This window comes from Myotis lucifugus, unplaced genomic scaffold (genome assembly GCF_000147115.1).
Source record: "Myotis lucifugus unplaced genomic scaffold, Myoluc2.0 scaffold_99, whole genome shotgun sequence".
NCBI classification, from domain to species: domain Eukaryota; kingdom Metazoa; phylum Chordata; class Mammalia; order Chiroptera; family Vespertilionidae; genus Myotis; species Myotis lucifugus.
In genome coordinates, this window is record NW_005871147.1 from 1417095 (window position 1) to 1437754 (window position 20660).

Genomic DNA, 20660 nt, shown 5'->3' on the forward strand with positions numbered 1-20660 from the left:
CTTTAGTTGGTTGCCTTTTATCTTGGTTTCTTATGGCTCCTGATGGGCAGGTTTTAGTTTGTATACAGTCAGGTCTATTTTCTTCTGTGACTTATCCCATTGCTCTATGATACATAAAGATCAATATTTTCTGCTATGTTTTTAGTGATCTAATTCTTTGTATTAAGTTTAACTGCAGTGGGAAAGCAGACATCCAATGGCACATATATGAATGAGCTGTGCTCCAATTAAACTTTATACATGGACACATGATTTTGAAAGGCATATAATTTTCATGTGTCATGAACTTTCATTTTTCTGTCTCCCTCTCCCCCCAACCATTTGAAAAATGTAAATTCTCAGTGTGGCTGTTGCATTTGATGTTGGGTTTTGTTCATCTGCGTCTAGTGTTTCTAGTGTTTTCCATAAGGTTTCAAGTTATTCCTGGAGCTTCAGGCAGCAGCCCATTGCTCTGGGCCTGGGGACATGCTGCCTCGTTTGGGTCCACAGAGCAGATAAGAGGGTGGTTGTTCTCGGGGCCCTGGCTTCTGATGACCTCCCCCTCCCACCAGCGCCACCCCGCAGGGCTGGAGAAAGTCAGATGCGCCAATAGGAAGCTGGATGAATTATAAGGGCTGCTGGAGAGATTAAATCATCCTTAAAAACACAGGCAGCTATTCACTATGCAAAATAAATGAACTGTGTGCTTTGCAAGGGCCAATATTTTCCTTTGGAAAAAAAGTGAAATGCATGGGAAGAACTCCTTAAGCAGGGAGGCTCACCATGCCACCCTCCTGCCAACCCCGGGCAGCAATGCCCTTAGGTTCATGGACCTTCTGAATCAACAAGGCCGCAGCCCCGGAGCCTGGTACCCAGTTGGTGCCACACGGTTCCTGTCAAAGAAGGAGCTTGCTCCGTGTGGGCACCTCACAGGCGTGTCACTGGACACACAGCAATCCTGTGATGTAGCTAGTCTTCAGCATAGATATTAAGATTCCCAGTGGAGAGATGAGGAATCTGGGAAGGTCACACAGCCCAAGGTCACACAGCCAGCAGGAGACGAGTCCAGGATGCAAAGCCCGTGTCCTGATAGAACACGCACAGCCTGCTCTTCCATCCTGGACCATAAAATGTTCCCCAACTTCCTGTCGGGCACAGGGCTGGGTGTAGAAGGAGCATTGTCCAGGACTCTCACCCTGAAGCTGCATGAACAAGTCACTTCTCTCAACCTTCTTCATCCACAAAATGCCACTCTTGGAAAGCCCCCAAACATAAGATCCCCTCTCCTGAAAGGCACCTGTTCCATTATCGGGGACCTCTGAGCTCCCTCTTCGCGCTGGCAATTTGTTCTAAGTGGGACCGCTGGGCCTGTCCCCTCCAGCTCTGGAGCCCGAGGTCATTCACAGGACAGCAGGAGGTCTCTAGCCCAGGCCTGGGGGAGAGGCAGGAGCCCTGGCATCTCAGTCCTCCTCCTTCTTCCTCTCCTCCTCCCCCTCCACCCTGACCCCTGCCATCTTCCTCCTTGAGAACCAGGGCAAGATGATTTCTCTGAAATAACTGGACAAAGAACATGTAAACCAACTGACCACTGGCACAGCGCAACCCCGGCCCGAAGACTTTCATGCAAAGACGGCAGGCGAAAAAACAGACCAGATGTGGTCATCACCTCCCAGACCCCTATAATCTAACGGAGACACACAGACGGGAAAATAAACACACCAAGAGACGTCTTCCTCTGTTTTCTTATTCTTCTAATCAACCAATCTCTCCACCCCCCCTTTTCCCTGTCCCTCTCCCCTTCTCTCCGATTTCCTACCTCCTGCTCCCCAGGCAGTGACTTAGAGCCGCAGGGTGGGAGGTAGGGAAGGAATTTCAGGAGAGGCACAAAAGTTGAGCTAAACCTGGAAACTAAAAGGAGCCACTTTTTAGGGGCCCTGGGAAAAGGACTGCATCCTGACAAGAGAAAACGTGAACCAGAGGCTGCTGGAGTCGGTCCCTGTCGTTTTGTAATCGCGTAGACGAAGGCCCCTGAGGCCCTGGCAGGGGCCTGTGGAGTCGCTCTAGTGCCTTGTCCTACAGGGTCACATCCCAGTCCCAGCCAGGGCAAAGAGAGGGAGAAAAATGTCCACAGGATTGAGAGAGACAGAGGGACAAAGAAGACAGGGCAGGTGAAGAGAAGAGAAGGGAACCGGAAAGGATTCGGCTCCCCTGGCCCTGCTGCCCTCTGGGACACGGGAAGCAAGGGTGATGCCCAGCTGATCCCCACCCAGCCCTCTGCTCCTGCAGGCTCCCCAGGGGTTGAAGGTTTCCTCTGACGTGGGGTGGTCTCTACCTCACGGAGGTGAAGACCAAACGGCTTTCCTGCTCCTACCACCGCCCTTCCTATTCCTTCTAATTTTCTTACCCACAGCAAGGCATTTTGGTGATGAGTAATTCAGGTTCTAGAAAGCTCCTTGGGCAAGCCAGGGCAGACTGGACACCCTTTTGGCAGTTTTGGGATATTAACCAGTTAACTGTCACGATATTTTGAATTTAATTAAAAAAGGTCCGCTGCTTGCATCTATAGACGCTTGTGGTGTACAAATGGTTAAATGCACCTGTTTATTTGAGCTCTGACTGCCTGTAAGCCAGTCACAGTGGCTTCAGAAAGAGAGTATCTGTAATATGACAGCCCATGAGAGGGATGACTGTTCTCCCTTTCTGGATGAGGAAACGGCTCAGAGAGGGTCAGTAACCTGTGGAGGGTCACACAGCAGAGCAGAGTTTGAACTCTGACCTTGTGATGCTAAAACTCACCTCTAGCCTACTGTATCACACCAGCACCAGCGCCTTTCCAAAAGAAAGTTGAACAGACATAGCCTTTCTCCTCACCCAGGACTTGGTGAAATGACCCTGTCCCGGCTGGAGTTAGAGGTCAGGGAAGGCCTGCGTCAGGGGCTGGTTCCACGCCCTGGCTCACCGCACTCCAAGACAGACGCGCCCCCCCCCCCACAACCAGAGTCTTGCTGAAACAAACTCATCGGGAGCCCATCTCCGGTGGCAGTGCCTGGCGGGGTGCTCGCTAGGGGGCAGCAGACGCCGGCCGGGGTGCCCACTCGCTGCAGCCCAGGTGGCCGCCTGCCGGGAATGACAGCAGGCTGCCGGCCCGCCCACAGTGACTCAGCGGAATCACCCCACAGGCCGGGTGGCTCTGTCCAGATAAAGGGAAAGCGCGCTTAGATTCCCCTCAAGTTAAAAGCCCAAACTGGAATGCAGGGCAGTGATGCTGCACAACTTTGTGAATCTGCTGAAAACAGTGAATTGTACACTTTAAAGGCTGAATTTGATGCCATGTGACATACCTCAATAAAGCTGTTATTAAAAAACAAAACAGCCTCAATGGATCTCTTTCAGATAGCCAAAGAGCAAGTAGGGGAAAATCTAGGATCCAGAAATAACCTTGACATGAACTTTGTTCTCCAAGATGATTTTTGGCTCCTGTATCCAACTTCCTTTGTTCTGGTCCCCCACCTCTTTTTTTTTTTTTTTTGGCACAATCACGAATTTAATAGTGATTTCATGAGGGTGGAAAACAGGATTCCATATAGTTATAGGAACCATGATTCAAGCCTCTCCAGGTATTGAGTCACTTAATTCACACAACTGCCTCTATTATTATGCATACTTCCATAGATGGGGACAGTCAAGCACAGAAAGGTTGAGTAAGTTGCCCAAAGTTGCACAGTAGACCTGTAATGGATTCAGGGTTCAAGGCCCAGGCAGCCTGGCACCAGAATCAGATCTCAGTAAGCCAGCTGATAATGGTGATTAAATCAAGTAGTGATTGGGATAGCAGTTTAGGAATACCGGGACACATGTTCAAATGAACTAAAGCTTTAGTTTTATTTGAAAACTTTCTCTTTGTATTTATACTCTATTCTTTAATGCATATGGTCCAACCGTTTTCCTTTAAGATATAAAGATTAATGAAAGGGCAGGCATACTAGTCTCCTGAGCTGAGGTGAAGTCTGGGGCCAAGGCCATTAGGAAATCCCTGTGCTCAGGGAACAGGGAGCCAAGTTGTACCTAAAGGAAGAGAAAGAGCCTGGAGGGCTTCAGGCAACACCCCCTGGGGCTGGATCTTGGCAACTGTGATGCCTCAGACCCTCTTTGCTAACAGCTGGTCCCAATGTGAGTGTCCAAACTGCACCTCATTTGGTCACCTGTCTTCTCTCCTGTCCTCACAGCTGGCACCCAGCACAGGGAAGTCCTCCGCAGGACTTGCTGGAAGGAAGACAGCATGGCAAACCTCAGAGGAGCTCTCAAGTGTGAACTTGTGGTCACATCCATCACGGCGGACCACAGAACGTTCTAGAACCAAAGCTGAATAACAGTAATGCGCAGATTTCAGGCAGTACTGCCAAATTAAGTGGAGAGAAGATAAAGGAGCTCACATAGAGGAAAGCCTTACGTTGGGGAGGAGAAACTGGAATCTTCCTGGGCCTCAGTCCAAAGAGAACAATCGACAATTGTCAGGGAGCATGAATGAAGGCCGCTTTGGGGGGAGGCGGCGCTGCCGGGCACACACGATGTGCCCGGCTGATGTCAGCGGCTGCTGTCCATCCTCATAAGAAAACTCACAGACTGTATCTGAGGACACTCTGGTTTTAAGCCTAAGGTTTCCGTTTTGATGTTTGCACTGAAGGCTTCTTGCCTCCTTTGTAACCGCTGGAATAGCCAAATACTAGTGCTATCACCCCTGTTCGCGTGACAGATCCTGCTTGGGTGGCCTGTGTTTTCAGAACTCCAGTAGTTTCCCCCTTAACCCCCTTGCTAGCCTTCAAGGCGGGCAGCGCTGTTAGGTGACACCCTGATGGGCAGTGGGAGCAGGGTGCTGAGCCTCAGTCCGGTTCAGGGACCACCAATGTCCCTGGTCACCATATGAATTCTTTCCCAGATAAATTCCCTGAACTCAGAGCACTAACTGGAGAAGGAGGAGTCTTTTGGGATGTCAAAGCCAAGAAAACTAGAGCAAAAAATTGCTTTTCTTAGGCCAAGCACTCTTCATCCTGAGAGAGAAAGGTGTGTGTGTGTGTGTGTGTGTGTGTGTGTGTGTAGAATTTATTCTTTTTTTCTCTTTTTTAAAAAATAAATCTTTATTGTTGAAAGTATTACATATGTCCTTCCTCCTTCCCCCATTCCCTCTCCCACCCTCAAGTCACTCCTGATATGAATCGTGGTCATCCGCTGTACCCAATGGTGGTTCAGTCATAAAATAGCTGGGATCATTTTCAGGTGCCGCTTCTCTTGAATGTTGAGGTGACATGGACTCTCCCCCACTTTCTTGACCGGAGCTCTACAAGCTTCAAGAGCATCTGCCCCACGTCTACACTGCAGGGCGCATCCAGGGCAACATTTTTTTAAAAAAATATATTTTATTGATTTTTCCACAGAGAGGAGGGGAGAGGGATAGAGAGTTAGAAACATCGATGAGAGAGAAACATCGATCAGCTGCCTCCTGCACGCCCCCCCACTGGGATGTGCCCGCAACCAAGGTACATGCCCTTGACTGGAATCGAACCTGGGACCCTTCAGTCTGCAGGCCGACGCTCTATCCACTGAGCCAAACCGGTCAGGGCAAGGGCAACATTTTTGATCCTCTGGATAACTTCGTCCATGTCCGTCTTTCCTTGTCCCGTCCAGTCATGTTCCAACGCGGGCCCTGTCAACTCCAGTAATTTTACTGCACCAATTAGGTCATCATCCACAGGGTTCGAAAGGGCATCCAACAAACCCTGAGGAGCAGGCTGAAGAACAACTGTTCTTAGAACCAGTCCCTCTGCCCCTTCGATCTCCAGCGGAAGATAAAGTTCTCCTTGAAAGAGCACGAACCCATGGAATTGTCTCCGAGTTGCTTCATCCCCCTTGGCAGCTTGATCTCTAAGGTCATATTCAGAGTGTATTCTTTGAAGGAGCACTTGGCAGAAGCTGCCCCTCTGTGAGCTAATGGTCAGGTGATCAGACAGGTAACTACACAGGTGGCTCCCATGCAACAGAATTTTGGCACGGACGTGGCCTGTTGATAGATGAGTGTGGTGAGCCGGCATGGCCATGGCATACTCAGCCCCACATTGGGTGCCTTATGTGCCGAGCCAGCTCAGCCAGGTTCAGTGAGCCTGAGAGGGGGCGGTGAAGGATTGAGAAAAGACAGACAAGAGAAAAAGCTGGGTCTGTGTTGGACTCTGTCCTCTCTGATGGAGAGCTAGCGACAGCGCCACAGACTACAAGCCGTGTCTTTATTTTATAGCCAGATTCCACCAGGCAAAGTAAGGGCGTGGTCAAGCTGTTTACAACATTCTCCTGGGTTTCGAGCCTACTCAATTACATGCACCTGAACTCTATCAAGCCCACATCACTCAGGCACGTAGGGCCACGTGTTCGGATCATAGGTTCAAGCTTACAACTATAGCTGTTGGCTATAATTGTGCTGGGAGGCTTTGCCCTCCAAGCTGGGACTTGCACGTGGCCATCAGAGGACCGTGCCCTCTAATTAGTCCGAGGCTTGAACCTGTCCAAACACTGTAGCCGCTCTCCACAGATGAGATCCACAGCTTCTTGCAAAGCCTCATCCGTGGTGACCTGGCCACGTCCTGCAGCACCTTCTCGGTGGAGCTGAGAAGCTCCTCCAGCTCCAGGATGCAGCTCTGGAGCTCCCGGCTCTGCTGCCCCAGGTTGGCCTCCCTGTCCCTCAGTCTCTGCAGAGGATGCTCTTTCTCGTTCTCCATTCTCCACAGGCATGACCTCTCCTCCTCCCTCAGAAGCTTGCAGGTTCTGGAAGTCCGCCTGGATTTTCTGTCTCTGAGCCTTTATCTTCTCATTCCACTCGGCTATCTGCTTCTCCATGAATGCTTTCTGGCTCATGCATTCCTCTCCCATTTGCCTCAGTTTCCTCACCACTTCCTGGAGCTTTTCCCTGTAGCTGGGGCCGTGTCCTCCACGAGCGCCGTGGCGTGGCCCTTGTGCCGTGGGTCGCGCTCGCAGCGCCAGCAGATGAGCTGGCCCTCGTCCTTGCACAAGAGGTGCAGCCGCTCCCCGTGCTCCTGGTGGGACAGCTCCTGCTCCAGCTCCCGGAGGGCGGCGATGAGGCTGCCCAGCTGCTGGTTGGGCTGCAGGCTGCCTCTCTGGAAGGGAGCCCGGCACTGGGGGCAGGAGAAGGTCTCCGTGCCCAGCTGGCTCCGGGATGTGCAGGCCCAGGAGGCACAGGCGGCAGGCCCGGCAGTAGCCGTGGCCGCAGTTGATGCTCACGGGCTTGGCCATCAGGTGCAGGCAGATGGAGCAGGTGGCCTCCTCCCGCATCTTCTTGCTGGTGGTGGCCGACGCCACGCCTCTGCCGAAAAGCTGCAATCCGGGACCTAGAGGTTCCCCACAGCGGTAGCGGCGCACCCACCCCGTGCTTCCTGTGGACGCCCGGCTGCCACGGCCCCCATGAGCCTTGAGGTCTTATCTGGGCCACCACCGACACCACACACTTGGAGGAAGTCGCCTGGAGCAGCCACTTCCCAAGTCCTGGGCGGGAGGCTTAAGTAGAAATCTAGAATTTATTCTTTTATAAAAGTGATTCATAGTCATTGTTTAAAAGTTAAATACAAAAATGCGAAAGAGAAAAGCAAAATAACCACTGTTAACATCTTAGGGAACTTCCCTGCAAACATCTCTCCCAGGCACACACATAATTTTCCCTAAACCAGTTCTTCTGTAGCCTACTTTACTCACTTAATAACATGCCTGTAGTAATCAGTGTTATCTTAATTTCTGGCTGATCTTCAGTGGATATAATTTGTTGTGTCTCTGCCCTCCAGATCTAACAGGCAACAAATGTTCTACCAACCAACACAAGATTACACTTAAAATGTGCTGGGAGAGGGCTCTTAAAGTCTCCCCCAGCCCTGATTTTAACCATCCATGATTTCCTCTTAAAAAGAAAAAATATTTCTATAGCCTGGCATTGTTTGCCCATGATATCGCATTCAATCCTCACAACAACCCATGTGAAGGAACGAATATTATTATCCCCGCGTTATGCATTGGTGCTCCCTCCCAGGCTGAGGGAGGACACACAGGCTCTGAATCTGCAGTCCTAGCTTTCAGTTCAACACTGGGGGGTGAGGGGGGCAGGTCTTGGGAGGCCTCCACCATCAAATCATGAAGCCCTACCCCAAAGCCCTAATGTAGGAGGAGCCACCCCAACTATACCTTTTCGAGGTGCACGAGCATCTCAGCACCATTGTGTTGCTGGGGAAACTGAGTCGCAGAGAGGCAGAGGGACCTCACATGGACGTAGAGACAGTGGTGGAGCTGGGGACAGAGTCTGGCGTTTGGAGATTTGCTGGACAGCTCAGCTTAGGAACGGGGTTTTCTGGGCAGAAAGGCCAGGTGGAACCATGTCAGGGACATGAAGACACTGTATGGAGTGAAGAAACTATCTTGAAAAAAACACACCAGAATTTCAACACAACTTTGGAACCAGGTCCAATCCAGGTATACAGCTATCTGGATCAATTAAAATGGACACATCAGAAATTGGGGTCAGCAAGAGACAGTAAATCAAAGCCAAGGGCACACATTTAGTTTCTGGGCCCCAGGAACCTATTTCAGGAAAAGCCTAGCAGCCTCTGTCCGTCGCACAATGTCCATTATCCATCAGAAAGGCCTGGCCAACGTTTATGTTCAGAAACAGAAATAGTCGAGGAAGGAGGGAAGGGAGAAGGAGCAGATGACAGAGTAAAGGCTGTCAAGAAAGACGTATGAAGACCTTAGACACATAACAGGAAATGAAATTCTACTTGGCAGATGCATTTTTTCATTTTCCCCAGGTCTAGCTGGATACGCCACTTGTCCAGCCATCTGATGATGAATGGACCTCCGCAGTCGGGCTCCTGCCCCAGCAGCACTGCGGGTGCTGGGAGGCCTCTCAGACGCACCCTCGGGCCCCTGCCAAAGGGCATTATGGGTTCCTAGAAGCACCTGCTCCTCCATGAGCCATTCCTGGGCTGATGAATAGCACTTAGGCTGCTGCCTTCCCAAGGCACTTTAGAACCCTGTGCGGCCACTCGCCCCCACTCCTTGTGTGGAGGGCACCGAGTCCGCCTTGTTAGTTAGACGAATGGCCGGACTCCCTGGGCCCTTGGCTTCCAAGGTGCAGGCTTGGCTCCAAGTCTTCCCGAGGGACCCTTGTTCCTGGTCCAGATCTGTCCATGCATCTGGGTGGAGAGGACGCCTGGTGTGGAGCCAAAAGCCCTGGGTTCGAGGCTTAGTGGGGGCCACTCGCTAGCTGGTCGATGCTGGGCCAGTCACTTGAACCTTGGTCTCCTCATTTGTAAATGGCTCTGGGACACCTGCCTCACAGGCTATGAGGGTCACTGAAAAGCACACATGAGGTGGCACTTTAGTGACCTTTGATGTTCTAGGCTGTTGTGAGGAATGTTGTCATGACGTGTGAGTTATGGGCAATGAGAAGATGTGTGAAGACAGGGAAGAGGAGGCTTACCCCAAAGGGATAAAATTAGGGGCCAACACGAGTGCCTCTGTCCTGAAGGAGTGGGAAGGAGAGAAAGGCAGCTTTGGGGTAGATAGCCTGTGAAGAGGAGGAGGAGTGAGGGGGTCCTTCTAGGAAGGTCTTGGAAGCACCAGTGCCCAGACAAAGCGATGGGCAAGCACAGAGAGGACGCGTCAGGTGACTTGGGGAGGGACAGAGGGCCCCGTGGTCAGCACAAAGTCTCAGCTTGCTGGAACCTGCCCAGGATCAGCGAGCGAGGCGGGGATCTGAGAGGCCCCAAGGAATGGCCAGAAATGGGCTCTTTTTGTGCCAAGCCACTTCATGAGATGGGCACAGCAGGAAGAAATGGAGGGAGAGGAGAATTAGGAAGGAAAGCAGGTAGTTTTGAAGATGTTTTCACTTCTATTTTTTGAGTCTGAGGACATCCTCTGGAGGACGCGGGGGAGGAGGACGGCGGGAGTCGACCGCTAATCAGAACTTGTCCCTCAGTAATGAACGACCTGAGCGCAGCCTGGGCTTGGGGGGACGGGAAATAAACAGTGTCCTTTGAACACACGCTAGAAATGCCACAGCAGATCAACACACCGTCCCCAAACCTCTTTGACAGAGGTGCGTGGGCACTTCTGCATGGTGGCATCAGGCCCAGAGGTAACAACAGTGCAGTTTGGGGGGCTTTGGGTGAGTCACTCAACCTCTCAGAGTCTCCGTTGCCTTGTCCGTAAAATGTGGGGATTAAATAAGTCAAGTGCTAAGAACCGGCACTGGCTCCCGGTAAACTCTATGTAAGTGTCAGCTGGGGTTCTGATCTGAGGACCTTACCACCCATTCATTTAGCCAAACCTTCCTGTATCCTGTGCATTTGCAGACTAAACAGCTTCTCAGGCACAGAGCCCCTCCCACTTTGGAGCCAAGGACACGTGGTGCCCGTTGGCCCTCCCGATGCTGCCTCTGGCCAGGCAGGGCAGATGGCGTGCCCAGTGAGATCATCCCCTGGTCCCGTGATGCCCGCAGGCCCGGCCAGAACTGTGTCCTGGGGCACCCGGCGTGAAGCTGGCTCCTCGGGAAGGAGGAAGGGGGAGAAACACCGGGGCAGACAGAGAGGCCCACCCTGTATCGCCAAGTGAACAAAGCAGTGTTAGAGATGTGCGCGCACAGAATTGTTATAAAAAGAAGGTAAAGTATATATGGACATGCGCAGAACAGAGGCTTTCCCTGGGAAGGAAGTAGAGTTATAGAGACTTTATCTTGTTGGTGTCTCCTTTTTTATTTTATTAATCTGTTTTATAAACATGGCTTATGTTATAGTCTGATGGAAAGCAACAAATACATTCCCGTGTTGGCAAAACCTGTGAGGTGTCTGGGGGACATGGGAACAGCACAGCTCCTTCAACTCCACAGAGTTCACCACCTGTCCCCCTGACCCCACCTCTGTGGCAGGAGGCTGGAAACTCCCCGTCCCCGAGACATGAGTAGGAATCATGTCACCTCCCCACCCTCCCTCCACTCCGCATCTGGCCCAGTCTTTACTGTTGAACCTGTCACTTCCCGCTCTAATTGAGCCCCAGCAGTCTCCCCGTTAGACTGTAAGCCCCTCGAGGGAGGAGGAGCTTAGTTTTAACCACTGTAAACAACTCGGTACTTGGTGCAGTGCTTGGTGTGGGCTCGGTGCTCAATATACCTTCATGCATGCATGAACGAAAGAACGAATGTTAATTGAGAGCCACGCCTCATACTTCATCAAGTGACACCTCCTAACTGCCACTCTTTCTCACTCCCAGACATGCTGGTTTCCCCTCCCAGAAAGCCTTCTCCACTTTCCCTCTCCTTTGTCTGGCTAACTCCTACTCAAGCTTCCGACTTTATCAAAGCAGCCATTGCTTCTAGCCGCCCTTCCCAACTGCACGGTGCTGTAATTCGACGGTTACTCGTCTCTGGGGCTGGAATGGTAATGCTGTGAGGTTGTGAAGACAGCACCGTGTCTTCAGCACTGGCCCCAGACCTGGCATGAGGAAGGCGCCCAGCCAGTGCTGCTGAACCAGTGAGGTGTGGGGCAGGGGCAGGGGCGGGCTGTGGTGGGATGGAAGAGATGCGACATTACTCACTGACACTTCCCAAGCTCAGAGCTCACGGTCTGTTTCGATGCGACAGCCGGCCTGTTCTCTTGTGTGGGCCACCCCAGTTCCCTGTGTGCTCAGGTGGCTCACGTGGTTCTCGCACGGGCGTGCAGGAACACACCCTGGATTAGCCTGAAGCAGGAGCTGGCTCTGGGAGCTGTCCAGAGGTGGGTAGTTAATGATGCCGTGGAGGGAGGGCCTTTCCCAACCAATAGATAGAATCTGGTTAATTAAGAGCAATGCTTTGTGCTTCAAAGGCACAAATTCAGACCCATCCATTAGCCTCTTCGGTGAAGATCACGTTTAAGTCAAAGCTGCCAAGCTGAGGCTGTAGGAAGCATCTATTATTAACAGACAGAGAGAGAGAAGTGGGCTCCTAAGTGAGAGGCTCACCAATCACCACACGCTTGGAGATAGGTTTGGGAGCTGATCAGAGATGTCAGCTGGGTGATAAATAAAGTTCATAGCAGCTTTCTGTGCACAACATGCATTATTGATGCTGTGCTCAGGGGCTGTGTGTGTGTGTGTGTGTGTGTGTGTGTGTGTGTGTGTGTACCTTGCCCACGCATGTGCATATATACCCTCCGGCGGTCCCAGGATACCTGTGGACAGGAGAGCGGGCCAGGAGAGGATGATATAAACATGACAGAGCTGTCGCACTGGCCCAGCCCTGACTGAGCAGCTGGGGAGACCTCAGGGACCAGGTCAGTGAGCAGATTATGAGGAAGGCATGTACCAGCCCCCACCAGGGACCCAGAAAATGGAGCAGATGTGCCCACTGCCCATGGATCTATTTGGTCTGACCAGGGAGATAGACACAAATACTGAATGATTTCAGAGCAAAGGACCCATGGTCAACTCCATTTGTGGAATGCTGCCTACCATGTGCATGGGCTCCAGGCTGGACAAAGGGATGGAAGATGGGCTCCCTGCCCTCTTGGGGTCTGGTTTCGGAAGGGAGACAAAGACCTAAATACACTTCAAGGCAATAGGTCAGAAGAGAGAAAACAGATGGGCTCGTGCCCCAAGAGTCTATGATTCCGAGAGCTCAGTATAGAACAGGCGCTAGAGTCAGAGGCTGCAGCAGCTGAAAGGAGATGGGGTTAAGAAGACTGGAGAAGGCTCTGGGGACCTTAGCTAAGGCATGACGGGAGGGCAGGCTTGTAGGGACAAAGGGAGGGGCCGTGACAGGGTCATTATCAGACCAAAGGGTCATCATTGGTTAAAGGGGTGATGGTTGAGAGACCAGGCATGTTGGAGGAGCCCATGTCAGAGAGATGTAAGGCCAGGTGCCAGCTAAAAGCCTCGAGCCAACATCAGGGAAACAGCTCTCTAAGTAGCCAGGGCAGCCAACAGGCTCTCTCTGTGACAGTCCTGCTTGCTGGAAATTAACAAAGAATAAAAAGCATGCATCTTGCAGGTTTGGCTCTGGGGCTGGTGGAGGAACTGTTAATTCTTGCAGAGTCCAAATTCCTGCACCACCTCCTAGTTCCGAGGGGGTGGGGGCCATAATTAGACTGGCTCTGGCTGTGTGCCCACCTCTGACCACCTTTCCAGGGTGATCCTTGGACCAGAAGCAGCGGCAGGTTACATAATTGAGCTGCAAAGAGGCCTGGCCAGAACGCCCTCATTAGAAAAGGCTGTAGCAGCATAAAGCCTTGTGAGATGAATGAGGGGGGTGGGCAGGGAAGGAGGGGAACAGTTGAGGTGGGGGCTGAGGGAGGGAACAGCATCACAGCTCCCAAGAGGAGATGCCCTGTCTCCTGAGGGAATGGCAAGGCCTCCTTGGAGGGACAATTCTCAGCACACAATTAGCTGTCGAAGTCTGCAAACCCACCACGGTCAGTTTTCAAATTTTGGTGTGATGGGCTCTCGGATGCAGCAGCCTTGCCTGGAGAGACCTCCCCTGGAAGGCTGTAACTGCGGGCAGTCACCTCCAGTTATGCTTACATTTTTTCCAGCCAGAGGAGGACAAAAACATGCATAATTATCTAACCAGACGAGGTCCCTTTGCTTTTCCCAATAATTAACCCGGGTTGTTAAGTAGCTGGTAGAAGCACAGGTCCTTTTAAAAGGGAAAAACTCAGAAAAGGCCTTGGGCTCAGGGTGGCCACTTGGTGTTTTTGTCTTTAAAATTTCAAACGGTGACCCTGAGTGTGAACTGCAAAGTGTAATATTTTTGCTTGGTATGTACAACTTCTACTTAAACAAGATATATGTTACTGAGTTTGAATAATATTTTGAAAATGGAAGCTTATTCTTCTTATATTGTTACTAGAGGCTTGGTGCACAAAATTCATGAATGGGTAGGGTCCCTAGGCCTGGCCAGCGATCAGGGCTGATCAGGGCCTTCCTTCATTCCGTGCCGCCCCCTTGTGGTTAGTGCACGTCATAGCAAGCGGTCCAACTCCCGGTCGGTCAAACTCCCGAGGGGACAATTTGCATATTAGCCTTTTATTATATAGGATAGTGTTTAAAACAAAAGAATTAAGCAAGAAAATAAAGCAGTACGTCAGTGGTATAATTTAGTAGTTGCTAAATTATAGGCAACCTTTGCAGGTGTCTCACTTTTATTAAAGTTCACCTATTAGTGACTGAGCAATGATTTACATAAAATATTATATCAGGCTGCAACCAATGGATCAAAACTCAGTAGATGTAAAAATTATTTAGTAGGTAGTTGTGCTTTTTTTTCTTTTTCGTACTAAAATATTTACTTTTATTTAAAAAATATTATGGTGTAATTATATGTCTAGAGTTTAAGAAACATTTTATTATCCGTGTTTCTTGTCCGCCCATTATTATGACCATTTCATTTCATGATTATTTCTGAAAATAATTTTGTCACATAAGAAGGGGACTGTTAAGTGACTGGTGTTAAATGGCTTGGTGCCACTGTCCCGTAAAGTGGCATGCGAGCCAACCCCTTCAATGATCAATTAGCTTCAATCATCCACAAAACTGTAAAAGAATGAGATGAATTTTTCCCCAGACTAGCAATGTCCCTGTTGATGCCCAGTGATCCTTTCCCCGTCTACCACCTCACACAGCAGCCACCATGACAATGCACTTTAGAATATAAAGCTCAGTGATGTGAAGGTTCATGATGACTTCTCAGGGCCACGGATGAGAAATCCTTGCAGGACTGGCAGGGGGTGGCGCTCCTGGCAGGATCTGGCCCCTGCCCATTGTGGAAACCAGAGGCCAGCCCTCACAGCAGCCAGAGTGTGTGGTCCCTGCAGCCTTGACCTACTTCCCAGTCCTCTGGTCGGGGATCTGGGCAACCGTGACAAAGCAAAATTAAACAAATTTGGAATGAGCCTGTGCTAGAAAATCCGAACAGTATTCACCCTTTTCTATGGACGGAGGAACAGTTTAATCGCAGAAATTTAAAAATTAACCATGGATAGGAGAAAGAACCCAGGCTTTGGAGTTGAAATCTGCGTTCAGATTCTGATTCTGCAATTTTACCGACTGTGTGGTCTTGGGCAAGTCACTTAAACACCCTGAGACTCAGTTTCCTTGCCCTTGTGAATACACCTAGTGAGGGACACAGTCGACAATCAAGTGAGACAAGTGTCACAAGGAGAGGACAGTGGATCATAGGAGTGTGAGACGGGGACTTATATAGTCTGGGGGTTGGAGAAAACTTCCCTGAGGAAGGGATGCTTGAAGGATGAATAAAGTTAGCAATGTGAAAGGGAGGGGGTAGTAAAGAACATTCCACACAGAGGGGGCAGCATATACAAAGGCCCCAAGCCAGAGAGCTTTCAAGGAACTCTAAAATGACCCTTAAGGTGAGAAGATTAGAGAAGCTGTGGTGCCAGATGTGTGAAGCCACTGGCACTTCAGACTTGTTTGTTACTGCAGCATAAAGCTGACCTTGCTGACTAATACAAGTGGTTATAGTAGAAAGATAGGGAGCTGAGTCCAGCCTGAATTCAGCTGAGGAGGGTGGGCTTGTTGGGAGAAAATAGAGGTTGCAAAAGTGTTGACGACACTTTAATACACATCAGGCCTGGCCAGCTTGGCTTGAGCATCAACCTCTGAACCAGGAGGTCACGGTTCGATTCCTGGTCTGGGCATATGCCCGGTTGTGTGCTCCATCCTCAGTGTGGGGCATGCAGGAGGCAGCCAATCAATGATTCTCTCTCATCATTGATGTTTCTATCTCTCTCTCCCTTCCTCTCTGAAATAATTAACACTATATTAAAAAAACAACAACAACACATCAGGCTGGGAAGAGGAGGAGAGAACTAAGGTGGTTGACCGGAGAGGGCATGTATTTTGCTTTAAAGAGGGGAATCATTTAAACCTCCTAAATGCTGACAGGAAGGAGTCAGGAGAGGAGAGGACAGAAACAGATGGGAAAAAGCTAAGCGAGCTTTCTGAGTGGTGGAAGAGGGGGAGGGAATGCTGGAAACATAACCAATGTGATTTGACCATTTCATTTGATTTCTGTCGTTACTGAGATTTGGGGGTTTTAGGAAGGAAGAAGCAAATGCCCACACCCCCAGAGGTCAAAGTGCTTGGCTCGGATGACCCATGTCAGCACTGTTCTGTTCTGGCCAGAGCGTGCGCTGTGCACCTCTCCTGGCAGCTCTTGGGGACCTGCTAAGGCCAGGCTCTCCCCAACCCCGTGCTCTGGATTCCTTCCCTCCACCTCAGGCTGGCTCCTTGCCAGGTGGGTCTGAGGTCCCCCTCCAGCCACTGAAGGGAGGCCTGCCAGGAAGGACCAGTGTGTGAGATCCCAAGAAATGAAGAGAAAGTGGTCCCAGGAGGGGGTCTGAGTGTGGAGGAGGAGACCTGTGCTGGCCCAGCTTTGCCATGAACTTGCTGTGTGACTCTGGGGAGGTCACTTTACCTCTCTGGGCTGTTACCTCTTTCCTCAAGTGGCTCTGGCATCTGTTCACATTAACACCTTGTGCTGGCACCTCTGTGGATTCTTCTCAGTATAACCTCAGAAAGCAGGGGAGGTGTGAGGAGAGGGGGTGGGGGGTGTCCTTCCTAGAGGAGAAAAGGCGGTTGAAGGGAAAGTGGGTGACTCATTCTAAGGATGTCACATGTTTGGGGGCTGTTCCCAACACTTATATCTTTCTCTACTGGTCCCACCTTTCTCTTCCCTCCCAGCCCCCTTGTTAGAGGGTTGCTGAGGCTGAGACTGGCCATCACAAACAAGTTGGGGTGACTCTGTAAGGAAGGCAGAAGAGGAGGTTTGGGCAGGGGTGGGACCAGGTTGGCCTCTGGGGGTTCTTCCACACCCATGGTTCTGGGAGTTCTGGGTCCTACAGACCAAGCAGAGTGGCCCTTGATGAAGGAACAGTGGAGACACTCAGGCCATGGGTCAGGAAGCCTACACTCCTGCGATGCTTGCCCCTCTGGAGGGCGCCCACAGGACAGCCCAATAACTGAAACTGAGCCAAGGCCCTTGGAGGATTGGCTGGAACCTCCTGTATCTGAAAGGGAAGACTAGAAGTGTCTTGTTGCTTCTCTGGGTGTGGGTAGCGTCCCATAGAGCAGGGTCTTGGGGCTGTGCTCTTCGTCCTTGAAGGCCTGTGGCGGATTCTGCAGGTGCTCTGGAAGGGCCTGTGGAGCAGGGTGTGGAATCTGCACCATGGAAGTTACTCCAGAAGAGACGGCTGTGGTGCCAGGTGGGAGACAGGCCCTGACCAGGCCCTGAGACCAGAAAGCGCCTCACCCCTGTCCCCACTGCGGAAGGGCCCAGATTCTGGAATGGTAGCTTCTCTGTCTTCCCCTTCCAAACAGGAAGTGCCACCCCCTGGCCTGGAGTGGCTGGAGGATGAAATGAAGTCATTTGTGTGAAGGCACTAAGAGAAAAACTACTGTCGAGGTTGTTTTTTATATAAAAGAATTGGGCATTAAAATCGTCACCTCGCCTGGCCTCAGGGAACTTGCCCACGGGGTTCTCACTTGGAATGCAGGTTATCAGGCACTCTGGGGACCAGGGTGGCTCATGGGGCTAGTCAGGGTTGTCACAACCCCAACAAGGGTCAGACACTAAATAACACAGAGCACCTGGTCAGTGTGGTTCAGTGGTTGAGCGTTGACCTATGAACCAGGAGGTCACGGTTCAACTCCCAGTCCGGGCACATGCCCAGGTTGCAGGCTCAACCCCCAGTGTGGGGTGTGCAGGAGGCAGCCAATCAATGATTCTCTTGCATCATTGATGTTTCTATCTCTCTCTCCCTCTGCCTTCCTCTCTCTAAAATCAATAAAAAAATATTTTTAAAAAATCACAGAAGCTTTTCTCCCCTTGGCCTCCTACCCCATCCCCTTCTACTTCCACGGGAGCACTCCCAAAGGTGCCCTGTACTCCATTACGTACTGTGTTTATGCTCCACACACCGTGTGTGTGAGCTCCTGTGAGTTCTATTCCTGCAGCTCACCGGGACTTTTCCTTTGTCTGAGGTGGTGAAGTGCCCAGGCTGGCCCACAAAGGCCTAGCCACAGCCCTGTGGTCCCTCTGTGAAATGAGAGGGTGAGGCCAGGTCACAGCTTCTCACTAGGGGGTGACAGGCACACCTGCGTCACCTGGGGAGCCTTTGGAAGAACCTTCTTCCAGATATTTCAATCCTTTTCAAGTGGGCTGGGGCCTGAGCATATATATGAATTTATCTTTTATTTCCCAAAGGCAATATATACACGGTAAAAAAAAAAATTAAGTAGATAATAGTATAGAATAAAAATGCTGTCTCCTGCCCCTACCCACCGAGCCCAGCTGCAGGTTATTACCCGTCTGGACCCGTGCCATCTGATTTACCAACAGTGGCCTCTCACTGGTTTTATCAGCAGTCCTTTAATTATGCGTGAGGTCAAGTGTCTTTTCATGTTTAGCCACCCCCTCCCCGCTTTCCCCTGTAAGCTACCTGTTTTTCTCTTTTCCCAGGGATAGGTATTTTGGTAAAGTATCTGGAACAATTCTGGGCTGTCTTAGGACCCCCCGCTGTCTGTTCTGGGTGACCCAAGTCCCCTTAAAGCTCTAACCCTGCACATTCGTGAGCCTCATGGAAAGTCTGAGGGTCCAGGGACTGTCCAGGTTTCATGGAGCCCCAAGTGAGAGGAACCCTCCGCAGGAAGACTGGTGTCCCGGCCTGGGCGGGACAGCCCTTTTTGCGGGGGAAAAGGGGCCATGCTTGTCTTTAACATTTGCCCCTTTGTCCCACTCATTGTAGAGTGTCATTGGATAGGAATGAGAGAGACATTTTGCATCTACTTCCTGGGAATCCAGAGCCAGCATGTCCTGCCACATCTGCCTCTCGCTCCAGTTCAGGTCTGCTGCAAAGTCCTCGAATTCAGCAACCAGGAATGACCAGGCTGCTCGGTGGCCGGCGGCGTGGGCCCCACCATCCCACAATGAAAGGGTGCGAGATTCCCAGGGGCGGCTCAGGTATCGGAAATGCACCGCAGAACCACTGGAGCTCTGTGAAGGGCAGTGCTTTATCGGGCATGGCTTGTGGCTCAGCCTAGATGTACCAGATTCATGCCTAACTCCTCCACCCTTACCCAGAGCTGGTTTCATAGGAAGTGCTCAAATGACTGTTGAAAGAATAAATCATTAACACCTGTCTAATTGCCCCCCTTTTTGTTCAGAGGGTAGTTATTAAAGTTCAAATTGGTTCAGTTGGCTGTGCTTACAAAGACTCCTAGCTTACAGAAGGCTACTTTCTGACAGCCTACACCAGCTTTCTTGCGCATTTCAAAAGCCCTTTCTTTGGCCCTGGGAATTAGGGTGGCCAGAAAAAATACAGGATGTCCAGTTAAATTTGAATTTGAGATAAACAACAAATAATTTTTTTTTTTAGTTAAGTATGTCCCAAAGATGGCATGGCTCATACTTATTGTATTAGTTTCCTGTGGCTGCTGTAATAAATTACCACAAACTGAGTGGCTTAGGACAACAGATATTTATTTTCTCATAGTTCTGGAGGCCAGAAGTCTGAAATCAGAATTACTGGGCCCAAATCAAGGTGTTGGCAGGGCTGCACACTCTCTGGAAGCTCTAGGAGAAAATCCTGTGCTTGTCTCTTCCGGCTTCTGGTGGCTGTCAGCATCTACTTCTCACCGATGTCCATCTGTCTCCGACCTCACATCATCTTCTCTGCTGTGCTTCTACTTTTACTTATTATTAGAGGCCCAGTGCACGAAATTCGTGCACTCGGGGGTGGGGGGGGCATCCCTCAGCCCAGCCTGCACCCTCTCGCAGTCCAGGAGCCTTGGGGACGCCCTTGGCTCCCCTAAGCCATCAGTCAGACATCCTTAGCACTGCCGCAGAGGAGGGAGAGGCTCCTGCCACCGCTGCTGCACTCGCCAGCAGTGAGCCCAGCTTCTGGCTGAGCTGTGCTCCCTCTGTGGGAGCATGCTGACTACCAGGGGGCAGCTCCTGTGTTGAGCATCTGCCCCCTGGTGCTCAGTGGGCATCATAGTGACCGGTTGTTCCGTTGTTCAGTTGATTTGCATATTAGCCTTTTATTATATAGGATTTCTGATGGCTCACACAATGGACATTTATTGTCTCACAGTTCTGGAGGCTAGAGTCCAAGATCAAATTGTCAGCAGGGTTGCTTTCCTCCTGAGGGCCGTGAGAGAGAAGCCGTTCCATGCCTCTTGCCTAGTTCTAGGGGTTTGCTGGCAATCTGTGGTGTCCTTGGCTTATGAAAGCATCACCCTGATCTATGCCTTTATCTTCACGTGGTGTTCTTCCTGTGTGTGTGTCCACTTCCAGATTTCCTCTTTTTATAAGGACACCTCTTCTGTGTTTTTAATCTCTCTGCCTTGCTCCCCTAAGGATACAGGTGATTGCATGTAGGATCCATCCAGATCATACAGGACAATTTCCATCTGAAGGTCCTTGATTTAATCACATTGGCAAAGATCCTTTCCCCAAATAAGGTCACGTGCACAGGTTCTGGGGTTATCTTTGATATCTGATATCTTTGGGGAACATTAGGTAGCACTAATACACTTGCACTAAAAAATATCTGTTGCTCATCTGAAATCCAAATTTAACTAGG

General features: G+C 50.7%; 1 protein-coding gene and 1 pseudogene across 18 annotated transcripts in view; both read right to left on the minus strand.

Moving 5' to 3' along the window:
* Window positions 1-20660, minus strand: part of MAPT (microtubule associated protein tau) — a 76836-nt gene that overhangs the window by 43082 nt on the left and 13094 nt on the right. Inside the window, exons 2-3 of one of the 18 annotated variants that reach the window (XM_023756792.1) lie at window positions 17975-18112; window positions 16509-16635 (exon numbers count right to left, since the gene is read on the minus strand). The exons of 15 other annotated variants lie outside the window; for them this stretch is intronic. The gene's annotated coding sequence lies outside the window, so the exon portion shown is untranslated. Of the gene's footprint in view, window positions 1-16492; window positions 16636-17974; window positions 18113-20660 lie in introns of all 18 variants that reach the window. 2 more of the 18 variants (XM_023756790.1, XM_023756791.1) reach the window with 2 other exon arrangements.
* LOC102417298 lies at window positions 4002-8243 on the minus strand (annotated as a pseudogene).